The following is a 17,744-nucleotide window of genomic DNA, read 5'->3' on the forward strand; positions in this document are numbered from 1 at the left end:
TGGTCGGCACGTGACAGGTAATGTATAGCGCACCACACTTCCGGGTACACGGGTGGGGGTGGTGGGACACGGGGAAGGGGGCCATTCACAGACATAACATACATTACAAAGTTGTATAACTTTGTAATGTGTGTTATTCTGTGAATAATTTTTTATCGCCGGACAACCCCTTTAAATAACAGCGAGATTGTGCCTTCTGAAGCCACTGCACACTAGCGCCGATCTCGCTGTTCGGCAATCGTCCTGGCACGGCCCCTAGCAAGACCTTTAGTCTTAAATTGTCACTGTTGTTTTTTTTTTCCAGAAATCAATAGTACAGGCGATTTTAAGAAACTTTGTAATTGGGTTTATTAGGCAAATATGCTATTATCTGCATTCAAAAAGACTTTCCCCAGGTCCTCCTCCTCCCTCCTCTTTTCCATTCACTGCTCATTATCAGGAAATTATGTCTTGTTGCATCAGATGTGCCCCTGTCTGTTTTATGGAGAGGGGGAGGAGGAAGTATGGAGATTAGTCGGTAGCAGAGAGCAGAGAACAAAGGATTACACAGCAGGAGCTATGTGAAAGCCTCTATTCAGAGGTCAGAGAGGTCAGTGCTTAGGAGGAGATAGCCCTGTGATTTAATTCTTCGTTATCCTGTTTTGGTTCCTCATCTCCCTTAACCCCTCCCTTCTCCATAGAGAACAATAAAGACAGGGGGAGAGCTTCAAACTGCTTTTTCATGATAAAAATGCATTTTTCGGCTAATAAACCCAATTACAACATTTCTTAAAATCGCCTGTACTATTGATTTCTGCAAAAAAAATAAATTAATTAATTAAATGACAGTGAGACTTTAAATAACTTATACTGCTCTCCAAGTGTTCTGGATCCCTGGAGAAGTCTGGTATGAGACTCTGAGGTCTCACAGAACTGTGTCATACCAGACTTCTCTAAAAACTGTAAGACTTAAAAGGCGAAACAACTGTTTGGAGACTAAACTAATCGACAGATGATTCATTAGATTTGGGTTTTGTAATTTGTACTGTAGAGTCACTCCTATCTTGTTGTAGCATGTTGGCAGTGAATGAATGCTGCAGATTATTAGAGGCTTGTATTAATATAGGGATTTTTTTTCTCTATTAGGCTAACACCACATGGCAGCTTTCACAGTATAGCATGGCTTGCCACCCAAAAGTGCTGTGTCCGCTCCCTGCATCACAACTGATGAAAGTGAATGGGGTCACACTGTGACCCATAGGCTGTTGGTGACTTTCAGTCACCAGAGATCCATCCAGGATGGGAATGTGCAGGTGGCGACATGACCACATTCAGGGTTATTCAGCTACAATGCAGGAGAGCGACATAGCAAAAGTCACTATGCAGCTCTAGCTTTAAACAGATTTGCTACCGATGATGTATTGTGAATAGTGTTGAGTGGAGATGCCAAACTGTTTGGGTTTGGGAACATTCTCCAAACCCGAACACTCAACGTTTAACTCCCAGTGGCTGTAGAAGTTGGATGCAGCTTAAGGGAGCCCTGGAAAACATGGATACAGCCGCAGGGAGTCAAATACCAAGTGTTCAGGTTTGACGAACGTCACCCAACCTGAGCAGTTTGGCACTGATCATGGCATTACATGCACCTTCTTATCACAGAATAGTCCGATTTTCTTGAAGTTTCCTCCTAGATAATAATGACTCTCCTCTCATGCTTCCTTTTGTTTCAGTCATAGACATCCGCAGTCTCCACCATGTGATTTTAGCTCCATTAAACATTAAAGAACCATATGGCGCTGTTTGTTCTGGTAAGTGCCGCGTGTATTCTGATGTTATCGCTCCGATTGTTCGTTTGACTTAAAAATCTAAACTATTAATTGAGCGGATTAAAACATTTGCATTTCCTTTGTAAAACCCTCATTTGCAGAGCTCGTCGTCATTTCAGGGACGCGTTCTGAATATATTTGAATATATTCCTAAAATCCCTGAGTAAGCCGCATTTACCGGGAGTTTACTTAATTGTTAGGTAAATATTGCAGCCAGGACGAGCTCATTAGCAAGGTGACTGCCAGCCCCGGAGCGGACTGACTCACTTACATATACAGTAAGATGCTCATTTGTCTGGAATCAGTCCTTTGCTGCTAGTCCAGGCTCCTCTTCATCTTCTGTATATAAGCGTACACGATCACACATGGCAAATATCTCATACATGCACATGTGCCACTAGAATCAGGTTCACACTGTGCTTAGGTCATACTTGGTCATTATGATCACAACACTAGCTAAAATGTTGACATATACCATGGCAGGCCCATATACCAGCGTATACCGGTGATGTGGAGTGAGCCCAGTCTTGCATGTATGGAATATGTGGCCGATGCAGGAGTATTACACACTTAGGGGGACATGTATTAAGGTGCGTATCGGCGGAAAGTGACGATTTGCATTTTATTTTATTCGCTAATGGCCGATTTGCGAATAAAATATTCGCATATCGACACTTTCCGCCGGGTACGCCGGGGGGGGGGTGTTGTTGGGGTGTGTGTGTGGAGATACGCCGAAAACCTACTCCACCTTTCAGGTGGCGTAGGTTTTCTGCCGTGCGCACCGACGTGCACGGGATTTATGTAGAGGCAGTACGCCTCTACATAGATCTCCGTAGCGCCGGAGATGCGGGGACATTTTTAAGTCCGGCGTAAAAAACGTCAGACAATAAATGTCCCCCTTAGTCTGCCATGTATGAACATACCAGTTCACACATATATTTTAGCCGTAGATTTAGTGGTAGTGATACTGCAGTCTACACATTGGGATAGGTTCACACCAGCGTGCCAGATCCACAGCTGGACAGACACCAACAGCACCAGATCAATCCCGTTGACTTGAATGGGGTCTATCAGGTTTCCATCATGGTGCCCAACATTTAACCAGACAAAACAGAGCTGCATACTGTAAGAGACCGGCCATTCTTTGACCTGGGTCACGGAGCGGACGTTCTCTGAAAAGATCATGCCTGCCGGTACTGCAGTACCGGCCGGATGATCTTTCACTCCGCTCTGATGTGGGTGCATCCGTGCGCGCCTGCATCAGAACTCCCCACAGCGCACTATGAAGCTTGCAGCCGCAGCCCCTCGCTTCATTGTGTGCACTGACATGGTTTTCTACAGCTGCTATTTATTGAATAGCGGCCGCAGAAGACTGACATGTCAGTTCTTTGCGGCGCTGCGAGGGATCCCGGCCAGAGCTTATACTATGTGTATACGCTCCGACCGGGATCCCATTAAAGGCTGAGCAACTTATCTATTCGTAAAAAGTACGGCCGTTGTTGCCGATTGCAACAATGGACGCACTTTTACGAAAAGATACGTTATGTTAACATAGCCTTATTGTGTAGCATGTTCAGCGAGACTCCCCAATGTATACCTCTGCCATACAGCTATGACTACACCATCATACTGTGTGAATTATGAGATTATGTTAGTGATGGTAGGGCTCCTGGTAACGATTATTGTCATCGTGTGAGAAAGAAAATGGATATATGTCGGTCAGTTACATTGAGAAAAGGAGCAAGATCCCCAGCAGCACAGAGAATTTCAGGGGAGAAGTGTGCAGGTGCTGTTCTTGTGGGAGGTCATAGACTAATCATTCCATGGTGGAAGAAAGAGTGACCCCAGCAGCAGGAGAGGAGTTTGCTTGCAATGTGGTACATCACTGGCTTAAAGAGGTTATCCAGCATTAGAAAAACATGTACACTTTCTTCCAGAGACAGCACAACTCTTCAGTTTAGGAAGGTTTTTTGGGAAGAGTTCCATTGAAGTGAGTGGAGCATAACTGCAAACCACACCTGAACTAGAGAAAAGAGTTGTGTTGTCTCTGGAAGAAAGTGGCCATGTTTTTCTAACACTGGATAACCCCTTTAAGGTCCCCATTCACCTTCAATAACAGTTGTTATTGTCATCAGTTATCTGTCCTATTTGGCCTCCATCCTCTCGCTGCGGCTTATCTTTCCCAGAACAAAAGGGTCAGGCGGTGATTTTCTATCACGTTCGACCTTTATCTCCACTGACATCATCTGTCCGTGAACGGTCAGCAAGTGGCAGGAACAATGAATAAAAGTATAAGGATTATGGGGACCTTTAGACTTATAGTAGTGTGAATGGGTGAATGGAGCAGGACAGCAGCACAGAGCATTTCAGGAGAAGCATGTACTGATCTTTTTAGAGGTCACAGACTGGGATGCCAATAGTAGCAGAGGTGTTTGCTGGTGATGTGGGAAGTCACAGTATCAGAATTACAGAGTGAATTGCACAGGGTCCCCAGCAGCACAGAGTATTTCAGGAGGGGAGTGACTTCTGTGCTCAGATGAACGTCCCATCAATGACATGTATTGTACAGCTTTAAATCCTGCGTAATCTCCAGTTTGCTGCTCTTGCTCCCATCAGAAAGCACCTCATCCCTCATCCAGCCTGTCTGAGAGCGTGTTCGATCTCCCCAGATATATATCAGGATTGCAGTCAGGAAGCTCAGAATCAGCATTTTATTTTCAGATCTATCGTGTTTGCTCATCTCTGTATGCGCAGCAGGCGGCGGGGTCAGGTTGATGAGGCGATTAATTAGCATTTAGCGCTCTCAGATTGGCGCTCAGGATGAGCTATAAATACGTTTTCTCGCTATGTGTCCATACGTGTTCTGCGCTCTGGAGGCTTCACATTTTCTCCAGATTTATAACTTTTCATAATAAACAGGGAATGCAGCAAAAATTTTGAAAAATCGATTCATGTACGTACACCTTCAGTCGTGTTCACACTATGGATTTTTCTGACAGTAAAATCCATCATAGTTGGAATAGAATCTGCTGCAGAACTCCGAGGCAGAACTTGGATTCCTGCTGTTTAATACGCCTTGGGCCAATCCATGTGTGGCTACCTGTTTCTGTGTATTGTTTCCTAATCTTTCAAAATTTTTATTGTAGTTTTTTTATTTTGTTTTCTGTTCTTGATTATGGAACCATTCCGGGCAACAGTAACAAAATCCAGGGGGAGCAGGGAGTGTTGGCAACATAATGAAGTCCTGCTTACCTGTTCCCATGCCTTTACAACAGAGTGTCACCGCAAGGCTCCCGAAGCTCCCCATGACCCTGTCCCTATCCCTGTGACGTCAAAGTCTCACTCAGAAATCCTTGCTCAGCCAATCATGGACTGAGGCGGGACACCACTGCAGTCACTGTTTGGTAGTTACTGTGGTGCTGTGACGGAACAACTCGGGAGATCCAGGATCCTGAATTCTGACAGAGAACCGCTGTTGATGTGCTGCAGGGGCACAGGGACAGGTTAGTAGCACTTCTTTATTGTGTTGCCACCGATTTTCCACTGTGGCCCAGAATACCCCTTTAACAGCATTTACAGATATGCTTTACAGCAACCACATGGACCATAAGAACATGTAGTCTGGAGCTGACATATACTTTTTATGGGAGTGTTGTGGGCATGCTCTGTGACCTGTGAAGAGTTTGTTGTCACCATGAGAAACATCCAGTAATGCCTCCAAATAGCCCATATCAAGTAGACATGTGACATCGCAGGTAGGGGAAGGTGTCCATCACCTACTGACTTTTATGAGTAAGCGTGCTCTGTGACTTGTAGAGAAGTAAGTGTACAAGGATGTTAAAAAATACAAAATCACCTATTGACTTTCAAGGGAGAGTGTAGTGCTTACTGCTCAATACAACAATAAACCAGTAGAGTAAGAAGACGCTGTGTCTTGTGGACAATTAGAATTGTGGAGAATTGTCTGTCCTGAGAGTCACCAAAGACGTTTCCCCTTGTTGTAGAACATTGTGGGACGTTCTAGGAGAGCTGTATGACTATTCTATATACAATGCACCTCGCTCGCTGACATCAGGAGTATTGATCACCGATAATCCTCCTCCTCATCACCCATTCTCCATATGTCTCTGCTGTAATAATCTCCGCACCCCCAGTGATGCAGTGATGAGGTAGAGCGCCTGTAATACTGTACCGGGGCCGTAAAGAAGACAATACAGATAAGAATTACAAGACAATAGCTAAAATGAGACAAGACAGAGGGGATAATGGTAGATTACACAGGGTTGTAATGAGAGAGGACACCGGCGTAGGAGCTGAGGAATCGATGGTGACACCAGAGAGGAGCAACGCAGGCATGGGATGAAATGGACCAATTTATAGGACAAATGGCCCTGTCTAATCCCACGCAGGTCTCTTTACCCTAGAATTTACAGGGGGATGTAAAGGTTTTTATTTAAAGAGACAGACATTGGTCTGTGCAACAAAACAGTGGATTACAGGTTGTTGGTGTGTGGTGGTGTTTGCTGGGGTGGACGCCATGGTGTCTGGTATCAGTATGTATTGGGCTCTGATTTTACATTATGGCTCAGTATTGCTGTACACCCTGGGCAAGAACATAACCTGAACATTGGGTCATTTATAATTGTATAAACTCATCAGCCATAACATTAAAACCAGTAGCAGGAAATAACATGGAGAATCTTTTTGACAATGCCTTTGTATATATTTAGGCAGCAAGTGACTAGTTGGTTCTTGATTATTTTGGAAACAGGAACATGGGTAAGAGCAAGAATCTGAGAGACTGTGACAAGGGATGGATAGTAATGTGTACACGATGGGTCAGAGCAGGTCCAGAGCAGCTCGGCTTGTGGGGTGTTCCCAGTATGTAGTGGTTGTTATCTACTAAAAGTGTTCCAAGGAAGAACAACCGGCGACAGGGCCATAGAAGCCCAAGGCTCACTAATGTGTGTGGGGAGTGAAGGACATCCTGTCTGGTCCAGCTTGGTTCCTACTGTGTCTGATAGAAAGGTGTCAGATAGTTTGCTGTGTGTAGCGCCCCTTAATCACAGATCAGTCAGAGCGCCTGTGATGACCCCCTCCTTCCCCCAAAGGTCTACAATTGGCACGTGAACATGCAACAATGGAAAATGGCGGCCTGGTCTAATGGATCAAATTTCCTTTTACATCATGTGGATGGATGGATGGATGTGCATCACTTACCTGGAGAAGAGATGGCACCAGGATGTATTATGGGAGGAAGACAAGATGGCTGGGGTAATGTGATGGACAATGCTCTGCTGCAAACCTTGTGTCCTGGTATCATGTGGATGTGTGATATGTAACACCTACCTTACATTTCTACTCACCAAGTCTGCAGACATTGTTTAGGAATGAGGAACATGATGAAGAGATCAAGATGGTACCTCAGCCTCCAGTTTCCCAGATCCCATCCATGGAGGCCAAACCTTACTCCTCACGGCGGTCACGTCAAAATCTGGCCCGAGGGGCAAATCTGGCCCACGATGCCATTATTTTTGGCCCACCAGGCAATTCAGAGTTTGAATTACATCTGGCCCGCCATGACTACTTTATAAGAGACTATGGGGGAGGGCTGGCTACTATATGAGACTATGGGGGAGGGCTGGCTACTATATGAGACTATGGGGGAGGGCTGGCTACTATATAAAAGCCTTTGGGGAGGGCTGGCTACTATATAAGAGACTATTGGGGGGGCTGGCTACTATATGAGACTATGGGGGAGGGATTACTACAATATGAGACTATTGGGGAGGGCTGGCTAGTATATAAGAGACTATGGGGCAGGGCTGGATACTATATGAGACTATGGGGAAGGGCTGGATATTGTATGATACTATTGGGGAGGGATGGCTACTATAGGAAACTACTGGGGAGGGTTGGCTATTGAAGGAGACTATAGGGAAGGGCTGGCTACTATAGGAGACTATGGGGGAGGGCTGGCTTTTAGAGATGAGCAAACGGGGTTCGGGTTCGAGTCCATCCGAACCCCATTGTTCAGCATTTGATTAGCTGGGGCTGCTGAACTTGGATAAGGTTGTCTGGAAACATGGATACAGCCAATGACTATATCCATGTTTTCCACATAGCCTTAGGGCTTTATCCAACTTCAGCAGCCCCCGCTGATCAAATGCTGAAAGTTCGGGTTCAGATCGACTCGAGCATGCTCCAGGTTCGCTCATCTCTACTGGCTTTTATATAAGAGACTATGGGGGAGGGCTGGATACTATATGAGACTACAGGGGGGGGGGGGGCTGGCTACTATATAAGACTACAGGGGAGGGCTGGCTACTGTATGAGACTACAGGGGAGGGCTGGCTACTATATGAGATTACTGGGGAGGGCTGGCTACTATATAAGATTACTGGGGAGGGCTGGCTACTATATGAGATTACTGGGGAGGGCTGGCTACTATAAGAGACTATAGTGTGGGCTGGCTACTATATAAGACTACAGGGGAGGGCTGGCTACTATATGAGATTACTGGGGAGGGCTGGCTACTATATAAGACTACAGGGGAGGGCTGGCTACTATTTGAGATTACTGGGGAGGGCTGGCTACTATATAAGACTACAGGGGAGGGCTAGCTACTATATGAGATTACTGGGGAGGGCTGGCTACTATATAAGACTACAGGGGAGGGCTGGCTACTATATGAGATTACTGGGGAGGGCTGGCTACTATATGAGACTACAGGGGAGGGCTGGCTACTATATGAGATTACTGGGGAGGGCTGGCTACTGTATGAGACTACAGGAAAGGGATGGCTTCTGTATGAGACTATTGGGGAGGGCTGACTATTAGGAGACTATTTTGGGGGGCTACTATATAAAACTATTTGGGGGCTGGCTACTATATGGGACACTTGGGGGGCTGGCTACTATTTGGGCACTATTGGAAGGGCTGGCTAATATGTGGGGCAATTTTGGTTGGGTTGGCTACTACATGGGGCAATATTGGGGGGTTGGCTATTACATGGGTTGGAGTTTAATCATATCATAGCAATTTATCATAGTGCACAGCGCTGGGAAACGCACACCCCTGACAGTGCCAGGAACACCGCACGCTGCTCTGACAGTGCCCGGACCGCCGCATTCGCACTTTGATAATTATCAAGGTTGGCCCGCGACTTTGTCCAGTTTTTTAATTTTGGCCCACTGTGTATTTGAGTTTCACACGCCTGCCTTATGGGATCTGTTGCTGATACCACAGGGGACATGACTGGGCTATGAGGCCTTGACAGGTCGGAGCCCCAGAACTACAACACAATATAGGTTTTAAGGTTATGGCTGGTGGGTGTAAATATCTGTTATCCAGGGTACATGGGACTGTGATGCTGACTAGGGGTTACCTGTACTATATCGATACTGACCCACTTTAACAACCATATTGAGCCCATGAACACAGTAATAGCCGCCCGGGTAAAGCAGACACATAGATTCAGCTAAGCAGTAGATATTGCTGAGTCTATGAGCTTCTTGCAGTAGTCCAGGATGGACGCCACACTGATTATGTGTCCATTGCAGGGTATAATCACTGGCGATGGATGCGGCTTATCCCTTCTCCTTGTGCTAAGTGAAGAGGAGTTATGTGTCTGGGATAGAATCCCCTTAATGAAACACTGAGCGCTGCTGACTGAGCCGCTCCGATCAATCACTGCCGAGTGCTGCAGCGCAGGTAACGTGGTCCGGCCGCACACCGTGCTTAACCCTCTCAGTGCTCACGGCTCCATGGTCGAAAATTCTAACTTTTTAGAACCATAAAATGGCCCAAAATACTGTGTGTGAACATAGTCGTATACTTCTGTTGTACCATTGCACCCACTTTGCAAAAAAAAAAGTTTCTACATTCGAACACGGAAACCATGATCATTTATAATGCATTACAGGCTGTTCCACACACTGCAGAGCGGAGCAAATATCCACGAGAAAACCCTCCATGACATTATTATAACCTATAACTCAATTTCTCTGCTCTGCTTATACAAAGCGTCCACATTAAACATTTTACTCCAGAATCGCATTCGTCACAAGAGACATCAATTTTATTCCACAAGATGGCAAGAAACCGGTGACAACCAAAAAAGACCCAATTTACATGAATGTCATTTTTTCCCTACCTGCTATAGGAATTTTTTTTAATTTTTTTTTTTATCTTGCCCATTTCTCCGTCGGCCTCACATAAGGGCCATTGAAATGTAATTAAACACAAAGCTCCGAGGGGGATTTTGTCAGACAACAATTCTGTGTTATCAAGAGCAGAAATACGATATGGAAATAATCAAAGGGGAAAGTGGCTGCAGGCGAAGGGCCCCAGACGCGTCTGCAAATGTTTATTCACATGCAGGAAGGGAAAGCGGGAAAGGTAAGAGCGGGGGAATTCAATTACGAGGCAGGTGGCTGCGCCGTCCAGGGGCCCCCAGGTATCCTGCATCTTAGAAGTCGCCGGGCCACACATTTATCCGGAAATCTGCCGCTTACATCGAAACAAAACCCTAATGTGTCACATGAGAATCCGTCTCGGTCTTCACTTTGTCTTTTTTGTTTTCTGGGGAAGGGGGGGGGGGGGGGGGGGGGGGGCGCATTTCTGTATATTTGCATTGTTGTCTTGATTTGTATTTTACTTATTTTTAATATTTTACTTATGTTGCAAGCAAATGAAAAAAATAACAACTAATAATCAGAGGATGAAACATAAACCTGAACCTGCTGTCTATACTGGGCTCTTTTCAGACCATGTTTTTACGGTGTCTAGGTATAGACATTAATGCAAAAAAAAAAAAATTAAAACAAACTGCGCTGCATACCTTTTATTACTGGGATATACAGAATATAGAGGTGGTCTGCGCTATTTCATCCAGCTAAATAGCCCATGGTAACTACCTGAATGGAAGCCAAAATGACACCCTTTTGGCCTACGTCCAGGTAATGGTGGTCTATGGACATGCTTACCGCATTTGCAAGGATAAATAACCTTATATCGATTCTATATTGGTGATCTGATCAAGAGGATGACTCTGGTCACAAGGTAGGTGGTTTATGAGCTTGAACTGTAGGCTATGTTCACACACACACTGTCGTAATGATGGCCATTTTTAATGGACAGCTGTCATTTAACTGCAAACAACAGCTGTTCTTTGCTGGTAGATGCGGCTGTCCTCTAAAAAACTTCTGTCGTTATGATGGTGTGTGAACATAGCCTTAAAGTTACTCAGGAATGCAATCACTGGCTTTAGCTACCAGTTAAGGAAGACTTCTTGGCAGGTAAAAAAAACAGGGTGAAGTGTGGTGTATACCCCCGGTGATGATGGTATTGTGTCGGAGGATAGGCCAGTTACTTGCTAGGTGGTCAGGTGTGACGCCACGCCGGAGGTGGTTGGCCAAGATACAGCCGGACCTTGGAGTGTTGTCTCATGACGCCAGTGCCAGTGAGGCACACAGGTCTGATGGCACGCCTACTTTGAGTGTTGTGCCCTTTTCCCCTGTGGTTAGTTGCAAACAGGGGACACACAAACAAAATGAGCCAACATGGCTCAACAGAGCAGCTTAGCTGAATTGCCCAAGGGACAGCATAGTGTTCTTTTCAGTATCCCTTTTGGGGGACACTCTTTAGAAGGTTTGAGAGCATCGAGGGGCCAGCTTGGTAGACTTCTTCCTTGGTTGTGCTGAAAGTAATCGTCTGGGTCCAATCCTCTTGCAACAGACGCACTCCTCAGTCATGGTAGAGGCTGTAGCAGTTGTGACAGGTGCAGGTGTTTAGGTCACAGCAATGTTGTAAGTGACCTGAGGCTGTACCTGGGACTGGGACACAGTGCAGACTTCTGTGACAACTGCATCAGGAGGGGCAGCAGTGGCTGCAGCAGCGGTTTTCTGCCTGACATCTTGTCTGGTTGGTGATGGAGCTTTGTATCTAGTGGTTGGAGCCACAGCAACTTGTTCCTCCAGAGTTTTCCTGTGGTGATAAGCCTCCCAGGTCTTGTTCTTGTCCTGTGGTGCAGTTGGCTTAAAGGGCCTCTGGATATAAAACTTGGGTCTTGTAATAACAGCAGCCCACTTTACTCTTTCAAAGGTATACAGTGTATACTCTCACCTTCCTTTAGATTATGGCCAGTGGCAGGAGCATATGACCTTTCCACGGCCCGACGACTCACACGGATCTGCTCACCAGTGTCAGAGTCCTGGACTATACCAAAACCTTTTTCTTTATCAAAGATAGTACTGTGGCTCTCCGCCTTTCCAGTGTTTTCTCACCGGGACGTGGTTGGTCGTAGCGTCTGATAAGCTCTTTTTCTAGCACCGATGAGGTGAGTTTTCTGGTAGGTGTGTCACTGGACCGGGGCTGAGCTTATGCTGCCAGAGCTTTTTCCTTTTCTGAGGCCGGATGACAGAAGGATGGCTGCTTAGCCAGATCAATGTCTCTGATCACATCCAGGAGCTGCTGCGTCTTACTCCTGTGAGTTTGTTGCGGCTGTGGAGGTAGTGGAGGCGGTCCCGCCTCGGAAGGGTTGTGGCCTAACGGCTCTGCTGGGGCCGGAGTTTTGTAGCATGGCGGGTCCCTGGAATAGCCACATACTCAGTGTCATCAAAAGCAGCTTCTGCCGCATACTCATCCTCGTCTAGGACGAAAAATTCTGAATACGGGTCACTCCTGATCAGGGTCTCGGATCTGGAAGAAATGTCCTTCATCTCCAGGTATCTCTTCCCAGGCAATCAGCTAGAAGGCTGGAGGGCGTAGCGGCTGTGCCAAAGCAGGGAGAGCGAGGAGAGGAGCTGCAGGGTATAGATGCTTTTCTGCACAGTTTGCTGACCAGCGGGCCAGGGCTCCCACAATCTCAGAGATAGCTTGTGTTGCAGCGTCAAGGACCTGTTGTTCTCAAGTCGCCATTTGGTCAACACTAAGGGTGGAGTCATCACCTCCGATGGAGCGCAGGGGACGTACATGGACGTCGGCCTCCGCGCCGGAAATAGTAGCAAGGAGGTGTCTCACCATCAGGGGTCCTCCCAGAAATGTCTTGGTGCTGCAAAGTTCCACCAGGGGGCAGTGCTGAGTCTTTGACGCGCTTTTAGGCAGCCTTTCCCGCGTTTTGACTGGCGGGCTTTCTGAGAGTAGTGATGTCAGGGCCCTGACCTGACAGCCCTGAGCATTTTTTATGTAGTTAATCACACACCGTACACAGTTCCTCAAGGTACCAACAATAAACTGCAACAAGGCTTGTATCCTGTTTGTGACGCCACTTCTGTGGAGTATACCCCGGTGATGATGTTATTGTGTCAGAGGATCGGCCAGTCACTTGCTAGATGGTCAGTTGTGACGCCACGCCGGAGGTGGTTGGCCAAGATACAGCCGGACCTTGGAGTGTTGTCTCGTGATGCCAGTGCCAGTAAAGCACACAGGTGTGATGGCACGCCTGCTTCGATTGTTGAAGGCTGGTTGTACCCTTTTCCCCTGCGGTCAGTATCCTCCCGGGCTGCTACCGGGTCCTTTGGGCTACAGTAATCACAGATGGCCAGTGCAGTGTAGTGACCCTCCCGAAATGTAGGACCCGCCACCCACAGAAAGGGAAAGTGTCCCAAGGTTGCGGTGTGTGCTGTGTCAGAAGAAGAAGAAGAACACCTGTTCCCGTGTATTGACTCTGAATTAGTCTTCACACCACCTTATGCCCACTAGACTCGGCTGAACCTTCCCAGAGGGTGACACAGGCCCCAGACCTTGTTACCTGGGATGAGCAGAATGCTGAGGGTTTCCTGCTGAGTTCAAAGGCTTTGCGCAACTTTGCTCTATCTAGACCAGTTTTCTAGCTCTTTGGCTGTTGTGGATACTATCCTGCTCTGTGACACTCCTTGTCCTCAGCGTGGGTTGAGGTTGTCTCTGGTTTGTCCTCTCATAAGAGGGGTTTAACAGTGCATAGTGCTGTGTAGCGTTACTTGTAAGAAAGTTGTTGGAGGTGTACTGTCTCACGTCTCTCCCATACAGGGTTCTGACTAAGACTGAACTGAGGTACGGGAACCTGGCAGAGGGCCAGGGCCCAGATAGGACCACTGTGGAGAGCTATCTAGCTTGTGTCCTTCCTCCACAATGTCCAACACAAAAGACCTTTGCTTCTCTTCCACCCATTTGACTTACGAACGTGCGCTGTGAGTGGGTGAAGAGTGCAACAGAAGAAATAAAGATAGAAGTGATAGGATAGAAGAAAACAAGACTCCTACTGGTCTTCAGATTCAGGTGATACATAGAAAAACAATAACCCTTTATATCCTACAGTTGTGCGGCTTCCAAATACACATACATAATACAGTGACATCTAGTGGTGAACTTTAGTACTACTTTCATCTCCACACAAGTACAATAAGTACAGACTTTTGCGAAAGGTGTATATACATGTATCACCTGTGGTAAGACACCACAGAAGCGGGACTACTACTTGAGGGGCACTGTTTATTAAGTATTTGACTTTGCTGGCGAGGGTCTAGACAATTTTGGCTTGGTTGCAGTTACAAAGTAGAAAATGAGAAAAACAGTACTATTAGGAACCTGTTGTTGCTGTGATGTGACGCTTGCTAGGCACATCCAGGAGTACTCTGCACCAACATGACAGCTGGTAGAAGCTGACCTAGGCATTAGCAAGAACAGGACTCGGCAAGAGCAGGGGACCCAATCATCAAGACTCAACTTCTCCAACCCCTGGCTATACTGAAGACTATGATCCTCTCAGCATGGACAGGCTGGTTCCCTCAGCAGTAGTCGCACCTCTGGTTTTTAGCATGTCATGCTTAGAAAGACAATACCTTGGGAACAAACATTAGTCTACACTCTACTACAATACTAGACTACTCTGAGCACATGGCCCTCTCTACCCCTGCTATATGCTTCTGCAGAAGTTTCATTTTTATCTCTATCTGTAGTTCCCCTTTAAAACGATCGCAATAATGAATTTTCCAAATGATATATGGTCCCGTCTAAACGCGGATCATTATAAAAAACACATCATTACTTCGAAATCATTAATCGTTCGACTGGGCGAATTACTGCTCCATGTAAATGCAGCATAAGTCCACCCTACATACAGTATATAGGCTGCTTTTCCTATTCAAGCATGGGGGCTCACAGGATGGTCACATGGTCTCATTCTCACCAATCACAATCAAACAGCGAGGTCTTAATCAGCCCATGGCGCCTAGGAGTAAACTTTACAGTTTCTGAGTTGTCAAACTGCACAGAAGCTCCGATATTGACAGTGCTACAATGGTAATATAGGGGTTTATCCAGGCTTAGAAAAACATGGCCACTTTCTTCCAGAAACAGCACCGCTCTTGTGCTCAGTTTGGTTGTAGGTTTTGAAGCTCATTGAAATGAATAGCGCTTAATTGTAATTCCACTCACAACCAGGGGACAGGGGTGGGGCTGTTTGTGTGACAAAGTAGCTTTGCTTTTTCTAATCCTGGATAACCTATTTAAATTCACTGTTGGGTTGAGGCTTGGGCTGTAATATGTATTTTTTATGTAATAGATGCAAATAAGGTTGTGTGACTGTGGCCTTGTTGTGTCACATGTGTCTTTGTGTTGTCACTTCCCATCCTCCTCTGCTCATAAAAACATCAATATAAATGCACAATAAATGTTCAATATTTATAAGTGTAGATGTAAATACTGAATATAACAAACAGAAAGACAAGTGGGTGATGTGATTGTAATAGCCCCCTATACAAGGCAGAGGGGGAGGGGGTCTCTGCAGCTGCAGCAATCACCTCCCCATCAATCACTGAGAGGAAGGAGGAGCACAGGACCTGGGGGCGAAGAGGGAGCAAGTGCAATGGATAAGGTACTCACTATAGCAGTGCTTCTCACTTTCAGTCACCATGGCCCCCAACAGGTCATGTATTAAGGATCTCCTTAGTATTTCATATGTAAAATAATTATATTCAGTGCATCAGGTATTATAACATCTCTTCTTTGTATGGGATATCCTAAAAACATGACCTGTTGGTGGCCATGAGGACTGGAACTGAGAAGCACTGCACTATAGATAGGAGTGTATGGAGGTATAGAGTATATTTCTGATATAGTGGCAATAACACTCATACACCCTTGGCTGCATTCACACATCCCGTGTTCTGACTGTGAAACAGGGACGTTGAAAGCAAACCCTGGTCCGATTCCCCGGACGGCATGATGTATCAACATCACGCCGGCAGCAGGGAAACTCTTCCCCGCAGCACTGTAATGACAGAGCCATGGCAATTTAAAGAGTTTCCCCACTGTTTCACGGACAGAACACGGCATGTGTAAATGCAGCCTGAGACAGTCCTATGTTATGTTGCTTAAAGGGGTGATCCAGTGCTACAAAAACATGGCCACTTTCTTTCAGAGACAACACGACTCTTGTCTCCAGTTCATGTGCGGTTAGCAATTAAGCTCCATTCACTTCAATGGAACTGAGCAGCAAAACCCTGCCCAAGCTGGAGACAATAGTGGGGCTGTCTCTGAGAGAAAGGGACCATGTTTTTGTAGCACTGGATAACCCCTTTAAAATGCATGATACTGTCAGCTAACCAACTGTTACCTAATAGTGATGAGCGAACATGTTCGTAAATGTTTGTATGAACAATTGTTCGTGTTTGCCGATCATGAACAATTTGTTTGATGATCGGAAAGGTTATAACGATGATTTTTGAACATATTCAAACTTGCGAACGTACGCAACTGCGTAATTTATGATTTGCGCCTCATAATCTGTACGCATGTGTGTAACTCTAGACTAAAATTTACGCAATCTGTATGCAAATTGATGCAAATAAAATGTGTACGCAACGACGTAATTCACGCTTTGCACCTGATAATCCGTACGCCTGTCCATAGACCGAAACGTACACTTCTGTATGTTTGTTATTCACTTGTGAATGTTCGCCGAACACGAACCGATCCCGATAATTTTTTTTTATGTTCATGTTCATGTTCGGGATCCGAACCGAAAATCGGGATGTTTGCTTATCACTGTTAGGCTGGGTTCACACTACGTTTTTGCAATCTGTTTTTTTTTTTGCAAAAACGGATGAAAAACTGATGAAAAAAACAAAAGCAACTGTGTGCATCCGTTTCTCCATTGACTTCCATTATTTATAAAAACTGATTGTACACTGAGCGTACACGAAAACGTGGTCAACCCCATTTTTATGTCCGTTAAAAAAAACTGATCCGTCTTTTTTTTATAATGGAAGTCAATGGAAAGACAGATCAAAACGGATGCACACAATTGCATCGTTTTTTTTCATCAGTTTTTTTTTTTTTGTTTTTTTTTTTGCAAAAAATGGATTGCAAAAAGGTAGTGTGAGCCCAGCCTAACCTAACTGTATCATGTGCGATACTGCCTGCTAAACTGGTGTATCTAAGCCTATCATGTGTGATACTGTCTGCTTCTGTGTTGTATCTAATCCTGTCATGTGTGATACTGTCTGCTACACCCTTGTATCTATTCATATCATGTGTGCTAGTGTTTGCTGAGCTGCTGTATCTAACCCTTTTATGTGTGATATTATGTGCCGAGCTGCATTATATGATGTCCTGCATGTAGCTGGTCATGTATGCGGTGTATGTGCGTACTGCAGTCATATGAGGGATTTTGTGAACATTGCTGCAAACCCTGCATCATGACTGCAGCGTGTGACTGCACGGGGAGGGGGTTCACCAGATATAATCACTCATTCTTGCCTTCTATAACGTTTCATTCTGTTGCGTCATCAAGACCCCTGAGCAGCTGACATGACCCCCAAACACTGCCATATGGATGTAGTACACATGACTGATCCTTGTTAGGCTGCGTTCACATACATTTTGAAGGATTTCTGCAGATTTCACACTCTGCAAAGCAATGGGTGAAATTGACAGCAATTGGCATTAGACATGCAG

The 17,744-nt window shown here is 45.8% G+C and overlaps 1 protein-coding gene across 7 annotated transcripts in view; it reads left to right on the plus strand.

Moving 5' to 3' along the window:
* ROBO3 (roundabout guidance receptor 3) overlaps window positions 1–17,744 on the plus strand; it is a 310,461-nt gene that overhangs the window by 53,605 nt on the left and 239,112 nt on the right. For all 7 annotated transcript variants that reach the window (XM_069947694.1, XM_069947692.1, XM_069947699.1 and 4 more), the window contains one exon: window positions 1,710–1,787. The gene's annotated coding sequence lies outside the window, so the exon portion shown is untranslated. The remainder of the gene's footprint in view (window positions 1–1,709; window positions 1,788–17,744) is intronic.

Source organism: Dendropsophus ebraccatus, chromosome 12 (genome assembly GCF_027789765.1).
Source record: "Dendropsophus ebraccatus isolate aDenEbr1 chromosome 12, aDenEbr1.pat, whole genome shotgun sequence".
NCBI lineage: Eukaryota > Metazoa > Chordata > Amphibia > Anura > Hylidae > Dendropsophus > Dendropsophus ebraccatus.